This window comes from Psammomys obesus, unplaced genomic scaffold (assembly GCF_907164565.1).
Source record: "Psammomys obesus unplaced genomic scaffold, mPsaObe1.curated_primary_1811, whole genome shotgun sequence".
Lineage (NCBI taxonomy): Eukaryota > Metazoa > Chordata > Mammalia > Rodentia > Muridae > Psammomys > Psammomys obesus.
Window position 1 is genome coordinate 21,771,784 of NW_026596079.1, and position 10,003 is coordinate 21,781,786.

The window sequence follows — 10,003 nt, forward strand, 5'->3', positions numbered from 1 at the left end:
TGTGGTATGCAGAAGAGCTATCTCAATAGATATACTGAGCAAAACCAAGCCTGGAGCTTTACAGATTCTCGGCAGTAGTCATCACATTCAAGGGCTGGCAAAGTAATTCAGTTGTTAGTGTTTGCCTAGAACGCATGACACCTGGATTTGATGCCTAGCGTTGTATTGTGGTACCTGTTAGTATTTAGGCAGCCTGCTTCTGGGCTGCCTAGCAACCTATGATGTCATCATATGTCACTGCCAGGTAGCCACACCTGGCAGGTATGGTAAAGTTGTTCCTTAAAAGGATCAACCTGCCACTTTGTCACTCTCTTGGCCTCTTGCCCTCTTACTTTCTTGCTCTCCTGCTCTCTCACTTTTCTCTGTTGGGGTGCTCCTTCCCCCCCCACATGTCTCACTCTCCTTTTCTCTCTCTCCAGCTAATAAACCTCTTTCATATAAAATCTGTTTTGCATCATCATTTCATTGGTCCTAACAATACTCATACTTGTATTCCTACCACTTGGGAGGTGGAGGCAGGAGGATAAGTAATCCATAGTCATCCTTGGCTATATAAAGAGTGTGAGGCTACATAAAGAATATGAGGCTAGCCAGGGATACAGGAAACCCGGTCCTAATATTTAAAATAAACATAAAACCAGCCTCATGAATGTAACAGCTGAAAGTAATATTGCCTTATTTTAACAAACCCTTGTGAAATCCTAGTACAAGTGCTTTATAATTAAATTAAATTATTTGATTAAAACAGTCTCATAAGGGATGGGAATAGAGCTCAGTGGTAGAATAGATGCCTCACATATATGAAGTTTGGGGTTCAATGTTCACTCGAAAACAAACAAAACAAAGGAAAAAAAAAAAGAACATGATAGAAAATAAGCCAAAGTGAGCTACATGTGGTAGCACACACCTGTGATCCCAGCACTTGGGGAGGCAGAGGCAGGTGGATCATTGTGAGTTTGAGGCCAGCCTGGTGTATAAAGAGAGTCCTGGACAGCCAAGGCTACACAGAGAAACCCAGTCTCAGAAAACAAAACAAACAAACTAACTAAAATAAGCCAAAGTGATGGGCTCAGAAGCAAGTTTTCTCTGACCTTTTCCTGCCCTCCTGTTGATTTCTATTCGTTTTCCCTCAAGGTGAACTTGGAAACCAGAATTCTTCTCCAAGGCATGTCATAGAGACTAAGACCCTTTTCACCCAAAAGCCAGACATAAAACCTGGGAACTTGGCTCTAACTCTGCCCTATCTTACTGTGTGACCATAAAGAAATTCTCTGAGGTTGGAGAGATGGCTTAGTTTAAGAGTACTGGCTGCTCCTCCAGAGGACCTGGTATCCACAGTGCAACTTACAACTGTCTGTAACTCCAGTTCCAGGAGATCTAGCACACCGACATTGAGAGGCCAAAAGATTAAAAATCAGCAGTTATTATTAAAGTTTAAGGCCTGAACTAGCTGGGAGAAGTCCAGCCATGCCCTGAGGGGAAGAACCTGCTGTACTGCATTCTTTCCCCACCCACTAGAGATACAGTTGTTAGGAAACTGGCCCATCCCCCTAAGGAGGGACACCAGATCATTAATGGTCTAGGGACCTTCCTATAGCCAATCAATTCAAAATGTAGCATTTTGACCAATAGATGCTTGCCAGGCAGGAATCGCATGCTGGGAGGGACCAGAATCTTTAAGTCACCCAACTAACCTGAGCACAGGGCTTTTGGCTCCCACCGCTTTGGTGGTGGGGGTGTGAGCCCGAGCCACAGCTTGTAATTTGTAATAAAAAGATCCTCATGTGGTTTGCAATGGATTCGGCTCCTGGTGGTGGTCTTTTGGGGTAGTGAGATTCGGGCACAACATATAACACACAGACATACATGCAGGCAAAATCACTAATGCACATAAAATAAAAATAAATAAATCTCTCCCCACAAAAGAAAGAAAGAAAGAAAAGAAATTCTCTGATCTTACTTGTTCAATTGTAGGTGCAAGACCCTCATTCTAGCAGGTTGGAAGATGGCTTCATTGGTAAAATGTTTGCTGTGCAAGTATGAGGAACCAAGTTTGTTCCCCAGCTCTGGGTTTCCGTGAGAGGCCCTGCCAAAAAAAAAATAAAGTGGAGAGTAGTTGAGAAAACACTAACATTAATCCCTGGTCTGTCCATATAGACACACACAGATACATAGACAGAGACACAGAAAGAGAGGGAGAACACATCATTCTAGAAACCTTTCCCTTTATCTGGGAGGAAGGAAGACTTAACAATAAAGACATTAAGAGACCAAAAAGAACATGATCCTATAGGCTGTGCTGGGCTGTGCCCACGCCCCTCTCCCATATCCTCCGTGTTAGTTGATTATTATACCTATTGACAGTTTATATTGTTAAAAAGCTGCATAAAGGCCATCAAACCTAATCCAAAAAGTGGATGGCTCACACTGTTCTTTGGGTTTTCTATTCGTAGGGCCAATGGGAATTCCTGGAAAGAAGCCCTGTCTACAAATGCTGATTTACTGATTAGAATTTCAGTGACCTTGGGGATTCGGAATGCCGTTCCAGAGCCAATTACAGTTTATCTTGGGCTATATTTAGCCCGCTCAAGAGCCACTCCTTGTGCCCCTCTGTGTCAGACCTTACATCCTGACTACAGATAAAAATCTTTGAGGATGTATTGACAAAACTCTCATTTTCCAACCCAGAGGCCAAGAGTCATCAGGTAACAACTGAGGCCTAGAGCCAAGATCGCAATGTTTTGCTGTAACCACCTACTTAATGTACCTACCAATGTATTTTAAGAATCTGGATTTATGACTTTCTTTGTTCTGTTATTATACAAACTTCATAAAACTGCTTCCATACTGTGATCTTGTCTTAGTTAGGGTTTGGGTGAAACATCATGACCAACAGGCAAGTTGGGGAAGAAAAGACTAATTTAGCTTACACTTCCACAGCACTGTTCATCATTGAAGGAAGGCATGACAGGAACTGGGCAGGAACCTGGAGCTGATGCAAAGGCCATGGAGGGGTGCTGCTCACTTGCTTGTTTTTCAAGGCTTGCTCAGTTTGCTTTCTTATAGAATCCAGGACCTCCAGCCCAGCAATGGCATCACCTACGATGGGCTGGGCCCTCCCCCATTGATCACTAATTGAGAAAATGCCTTACAGCTGGATGTCATGGCAGCATTTCCTCAACAGAGGCTCCTTTCTCTCTGATGAATCAAGCTTGTGTCAAGTTGACACATAAAGCCTGGAAGTGCAGACATAGAACTTGGGGTAGCTTAAATCTGTGTCCTGGACTGTGGTCACTCATATTTGGTTCTAGAATAAACTATCTTTTATTCCTTTTCAAGTGAGACCTGTCTTTTTGTATTGACAACAGGCTCCCGTGTCATTTAATAAATGCTTATTAAATAAGTACATCATGTTTCATTTGTTGACTCATTTCTTATTATAAGAATTAGAGCTTTGGCCCTTTTGATGGTGAGGAAAGGGCTCAGCCCTTACCTCCCTGTGAGACAGTGGGCCCATCTTTTAGCATCTGTTTACTCTCTAATTCCCAGATTCTATCTTAACTTTGCTCTGTAGACTGAAGTTTGCATTTATCAAGTTCCTATATTATATAGCAGCTTCTTGCTAGGTTCAGCAACTAGGAAATTGCATTGGTTACTTTTCTATTGTTATGATTAAATCCTATGACCAAGGATATAGAAAGAAGGCTATATTGGGGCTTACAGTTCCAGGCAGTTGTAAGAGTCTATGATAGTAGCAAGTAGTAGGTACAGTGACAGGAATCCAAGCTGAGAGCTCACATCTTAAACCTCAACTAGGTTGTTTTTTTTTTTCCAGAGCTGAAGACCGAACCCAGGGCCTTGCGCTTGCTAGGCAAGCGCTCTACCACTGAGCTAAATCCCCAACCCAAACCTCAACTAGGAAGCTGAAAAGGCAAACTAGAAATGGTGAAAATCTTTTAAATTCTCAGTGTTCCTTCCTAGTGACACACTTTCTAATCCTTTCCACTCGGCATCACCACCTGTGGGTGAGACCTCGTTTAAACCACCAGAGGCCTTGGTGGAAGGTTAAAAAGTATGGTGTTTAAAATGATAATGGCCGTCATAGACTAATGTATTTGGTGAAACTGTTTGGGAAGGACTAGGAGGCATGGTCTTGCTGGAGGAGTTGTGCCACTGAGGGGGGGGGGGAGGGTGTTGAGGTTTCAAAATTCCACATTATTCCCAGTTAGCACGATCTCTCTCTCTCTGTCTTTGTCTCTCTCTACTTGGTGGTTGTTATCTCAAGACATGAGCTCTCAGCTGTTGCTCCAGTGTCACGCCTGCCTGCCTGTCATGATGGTCATGAACTCACCCTCTGAAACTGTAAGCATGACAAGACAAGTCTGCAATCCGTGACTCTCACTACCCTCCCTTCTTCTTACCCCGTTTCTTTTGTTGCTGTTGTTTGGTTGGTTGGTTGAGGTTTTATGCAGGTAGCCGCTATGTATTCAGGATTACGATGGTCATGTCAAGCCAGTGATACAGATGTCTCCTTTATAGCTAAGCAGTAACAGTCATTTATTCTCAGCATTTTGATGGTGTCTTTCTTTTTTTTTTAAGATTACAAAGACCAAGTGAAGCAGATTTGTCTGTGAAACATGAAGCAATACCACCCTCTAGTGGGGAAAAAAAAACCCTAATCGTTTTTACAAGCAAAATTCTCTCTTATTGTATTGAGGCAAGTAAAGTTCTTTTTTTAAATTTGTGTTTTTTTGTTTTTTTTTTTTTTTGTTGTTGTTGTTGTTTTTTTTTTACATGCATTAGTGTGAAGGAATCAGAGCGCTGGGAATCAGCATTAACAGAGAGTTGTGAGCTGCCATGTGGGTGCTGGGAATTGAACCTAGGTCCTTTGGAAGAATAGACAGTGCTCTAACCACTCAACCATCTCTCCAGCCCTAAAATTCTTTTTTGTAAGATTTATTTATTATGTGTACACTGTTCTGCCTGCATGTATACCTGTATGCCAGAAGAGGGCACTAGATCTCATTATAGATGACCAATTTTACTTGACTAAGTAAAATTCTTAATGGTGTTAGCAGAAGCTATGACTTCAGCTTTTGTGTTCCCCATAAATGAATTTATTTTGTTGTGTTCTGCCCAGTTCATGAACCCTAAAAGACCAGGAATAACTAGACTCTGCTATAAATACATGAGGCATGAGGTTCTTTTTTTTTTTTTTTTTTTGTAAATTACAAGCTGCAGCTTGGGCCCAAACCCCCCACCACCAAAGCGGTGGGAGCTGATGCATGCGCAGGTTAGTTGGGTGATTTAAAGATTCTGGTCCCTCCCAGCATGCCCAAGGCAGGGGCGATTCCTGCCTGCAAGCATCTATTGGTCAAAATGCTACATTTTGAATTGATTGGCTATAGGAAGGTCCCCAGACCATTAATGACCTGGTGTCCCTCCCTAGGGGCATGGGGCAGTTTCCTAGCAACTGTATCTCTAGTGGGTGGGGAAAGAATGCAGTAAGGTGGTCCTTCCCCTCAGGGCATTACTGGACTTCTCCACTCACCTAGTTCAGGCCTTAATTAATAATAGCTGATTTTTAATCTTTTGGTCTCTCAGCTGCAAACTGGAACTTCATCATCTGAAGTTATTCAAAATCAACACAAGATGGAGCATATTCCAAGACATTAAGACACTACTTGATTCTATTTCTCCCAGTGCCTGTAATTCTTGACACTGACATTCTGTTGTTGTTGTTGTTGTTTGTTTATTCATTTATTTTTCTTGTGTACTGGGAATTATTGCCAGAGCCTTTTCATGCTACGTAATTTGTCCCATCATGGCTGTAAACACCCAAGCCTACCATTCTTCTTTTAAGAATTGTATTTTATTAGCATATATAAATTACAGATAATAATGAGTTTCATTATGACATTTCCATGCATGTACCTAATGTAGTTTGATCATATTTAACTCTGTGCTTTGAATGAAAAATGTTCTCCACACTCTCGGGCATTCTGACAGGTGGTGGCACTGTTTGGTGGCATTTAGGAGGTGCAGCCTTGCCTGAGGAACTATGTCACTGGAGGAGAGCTTTGAGAGTAAAAAGCCTTGCTTACCTGCAGTTTGTTTACAATGCTTTATGATGTGGTCTCTTAGCTTCCTGATCCAGGTGCCTTGCCTTGCACCTATTCCTGCCACCATGGACTATTAGCCATGGAATCAGCCCAAGGAAAGCCTTTCTTCTATAAGCTGCCTTGGTCATCTGTATTATCATGGCAACAGAAAAGTAAGGATTGCACTCTCTCATCCCTTACCTACTCTCACTGATTCCCCCCCCCATACTTCTTAAATATCCTCTGTTCTACTTCATGCTCTCCCCACCCCTGTGACCCAATGAGTTTCACCAGAGTATCTTACTGGAGTATGGATAAGAGGTTATACATAAGCTTGAGCAATTTACCAGTGGCTACACCACTAAAGAAAATGCCTTTCCTAGTCAGACATAGTGGCCCATGCCTGAAATCCCAGCACTCTGGGAGGCAGAAGCAGGTGGATCTCTGTGAGTTCAAGGCCAGTCTGGCTACAAAGTGAGTCCAGGACAACCAAGGCTACATAGAGAAATACTGAAAAAAAAAAAAAAAAACAAAAAACAAAAACAAAGCAAAACAAACCCCCCCCCACAAAAAAAAACCAAAAAAACAACAAAAAGAAAATGCCTTTCCTTCCCTCAAGCAACCATTAGCTACCTATAAATCCTCAGAGAAGGAAAGAGATCTCATGCATACCACCCCCTCTAATAAGAAGATGTGGATAAGCCCACTCTTTTATAGATATTGCAGGAAGTTACAGTTGCTGTGAGCTCAAGAGTGCCAGGCCCATGTCATGCCTGATGACAGCACTCCACGACGCTCCACCCCATCCTCTGGTCCTTACATTCTTTCTACCTCATTTTTCTTGCCCGTTCCCTGAGCCTTGGTATAATACAGATGTCATATCCAAGAGTCGCTATTCTTAGCACTTGACCAATTATGAATCTCTGCACTTACCCCACAAACAAAGAAGCAGTTCGTCTGATAAAAGCAGATAGCAACATCGATCTACAACAATACACAGTCAAGTTGATAGGCACGCCATGTGCACGTAACAAAACAACAGCAGTAGCTTCCCCATGAGGGCCTTTGACCTCCCAAACCACAGGCTTCTTGACCAGGTTTACAGTACCAAACATGAGTTCCCTCATGTAGAACGAGCATCAGTTCCAATCAGAGGGAGGGTGTTTATTCGTAATACTGGTTTGCACATCATGTCTAGTTGGTTGGTAGTGTGGAACCGAGGGTCCACTGTTGTGGATATAAGCATGTTTTTGTTTTGGCCCCATGTGTGGGATGTGGGATTGATTCAGATTGTCCACAGCAGCCTCTGAGAGGAGCTCTTTACCAGCTGCAGATAGTTTAAATCTGAGGACTCTGGAGAAAGAATAAATGTCAGAGCCCAGAGAGTGGAGAAGAGAAAGAACAAGGCTGCTGCTGGTTGCTGTTGTGAGACAAAGAGTTGGAGATCTCCTGAAACAGGACTGGCTCCAAGAAACCCGACAACCCTAACCAGTAGGAAGCAGCTAAGGGAACTGTGGCTCCTTTCCCACTAACCCTTACTCTCTCCTGTTAGGCCCAGCATGAGCCTAATTTAAAAGGTATGAAGAGAACCCAGGAAACTAACCATCCATCGATGCAAAATTGCAAGAGGTTCATTTTGACCATTGCGCATTGGGGTCACCCCTGCTGGTCAGCAAGGAGTGGCACCTGGAGACAAAGACCTTAGGTTTTTAAAACACAAGGCACGGGGAATTCTAGGGGTTGCCTTCTTGGCAATTCATGATTGGATGAAGTATTTAACTTTTAAAATAATTGGTTGGTTCTGGGCACCCTTAGGTCTGGTCAGCCCTGTCGTAAATATCTGATCTTCAAGTCGGTTTGGAATTTCCTGTCATATGAGATACAGCCACAGTTAAAGGTGGGAGAATAATTAACTCATCCCATGTCTGTTCTGAGGAGTGGGGGTTACAGGCTTTGGATCAAAGGTCAGGGGAAGGATTGGGGCCATTTGGCCCAGTTCCCAAACAAAGCTCATCTCACAGGTGGTAGCCAGTGATTTTCTCTCCATTTAGTGGAGATCTCTGCTTGTTTTCTTCCTTATCTCTGCCCTCACAGATGGCTAATGTCAGGAACTTTTTCATTCTTTCACTCCTACCTGGTGTTGGGGTGTTGGAAGGGATTGAGGTGGAATAGGGAGAAAAAGACAAAAGAAATGTAAATAAAGAGTTTTAAAAAATTATGCCAACAGTCCACATTGTTAATGGTAATCCTCTTCCCCAGCAGCCTGTATTAGCACCTTTTGGCACAAATAAATGTTCAGAAGAACACAAAGTTCATCCTGCAGGGAGTAAAGTAATTTGTATGATGGTTAATTGGAGTTGTCAACTTGATGGAATTTAGAATCACACTGGAAACAAAGCTCTGGGCCTGTCAGTGGGGGGTTTTCTAGGTTAGGTCAACTGAGGTCGGACATCCTTTCTAATGTGGGCAGCACCATCTCATGGATTGGGGTCCTGCAGGGAAAAGAAAGAACAGGCTAAGCACAAGCATCCGTTCTCTCTGCTTCCTGACAGAAGGTGCGATGGGGCCAGGCACTGCTGCGCCTGCCACCATGCCCTTCCCTAAGGAGACAGAAAACAAGCCCTCCCTTAGGTTGCATTTGTCAGGGTGGTTTGTTGCAGCAAATAAGAAACTTAATTTGGCCTCATTAAATAGAAGTGAATTTATTTGATTAGTAATGGCAAATAAAAATAAAACCTCAGCTTCCATCTATTAAGCACTCTAGGCTTTCCACCCTTCAGAACAAGGGATTTGAAGCTAGGAAAAAATAAGCAAATTACTTATGTCACAAAACTCTGAGGACAGTAAGTGACTTGTCTACTGAAAATGTCCTGTCCTATCTGTGCTGGTTTTAATAGGAATGGCCCCATAGGCTCATGTGTTTGAATGCTTGGCCCATAGGAAGTGGCACTATCAGGAGGTGTGGCCTACTTGGAGGAAGTGTGTCACTGTGGAGGCGGGCTTTGAGGTCTCATATGCTCAAACTATACCCATCCCCTTCTGCTTACTGCAGACCAAGGTGCAAAAAACTCCCTAGTGGTGGTGGCACACACTTTTAAACCCAGCACTCAGGAGGCAGAGGTAGGTGGATCTGAGTTCAAGGCTAGCCTGGTCTACAGAGTGAGTTCCAGGATCACCAAGGCTAAAGCAGAGAAACCCTGTCTCAAAAGACACTGCCCCCCCAAAAAAAGATGTAGAACTCTCAGCCCCCAGCACCGTGTCTGCCTGCCCACCACCATGTTTCCTGCCATGATTATAATTGACTGAACCTCTGAAACTGTAAGCCAACCCCAATTAAATGTTTTCCTTTATAACAGTTGGCTTGGTAATAGTGTTTCTTAACAGCAATAAAACCCTAATACACTATCCTACAGTGCCCTTAATTTTTATGTTATTATTGTGTGGGTGAGTGCACACTTGCATGTGTGGAGGTCAGAGGACAACTTTTAGGAGTTACTTCTCTCCTTTTATTGTGTATTCTGGGCATTGACCTCAGGTCATCAGGTGTGTCAGCAAGCTCCTCCAACTACTGGGCCATCTCAGCAGCCTGAATGCTTCCATTTTAATAGTTCACTTTAATGGTTAGTTATCTTTCTTTTGTTCTTTCTTTCTTTTCTTTTTCTTTCTGAGACAGGGTTTCTCTGCGTAGCCTTTGTAGACCAGGCTGGCCTCAAACTCAGAGATCTGCTGAGATAAAAGGCTTATGCTGCCACTACTCTGCTTCAGGTGTTTTAAAATAAAATAGAAGACTAATGAGGTGATTGACTGACCTTTCCTCCAACAACTAAAACTTCAGGCCAACCCTGGGGATGTTTCAGAAAAAACAAAACAATAACAACAACAAACTTGCTCATATCTTTTGT